This window comes from Tuber melanosporum (assembly GCF_000151645.1).
Source record: "Tuber melanosporum whole genome shotgun sequence assembly, scaffold_25, strain Mel28".
In the NCBI taxonomy this organism is placed as follows: domain Eukaryota; kingdom Fungi; phylum Ascomycota; class Pezizomycetes; order Pezizales; family Tuberaceae; genus Tuber; species Tuber melanosporum.
In genome coordinates, this window is record NW_003298919.1 from 639,820 (window position 1) to 640,140 (window position 321).

Sequence of the window (321 nt, forward strand, 5' to 3'; positions counted from 1 at the left end):
CAGCCAGTTCTTGGGCGACCCTTTTAACATGGGAAAAACAAACTCTTCACCTTCGAATTACCAACCCCCAAGGCGAAAACCGAATCTTTTGAGATCAGTCGCCCCCTAACTCCTGTTGAGCAACTAGTTGCTGCCGATGAAGCGCTCTCCATACCGTTGGACTATAATGCTTGGCTAGGTGCCATAAAACCAGCAGATCATGACCTCAGGGATCTACTCCTATCTCATGCAAAGACCTATGCCCTCGCTAGTTGCAAAGGTATCGAAGGGCTGAAGCGGTTGGCACTTGATCGCACACTCAAAACACTTACAGCATTCGGT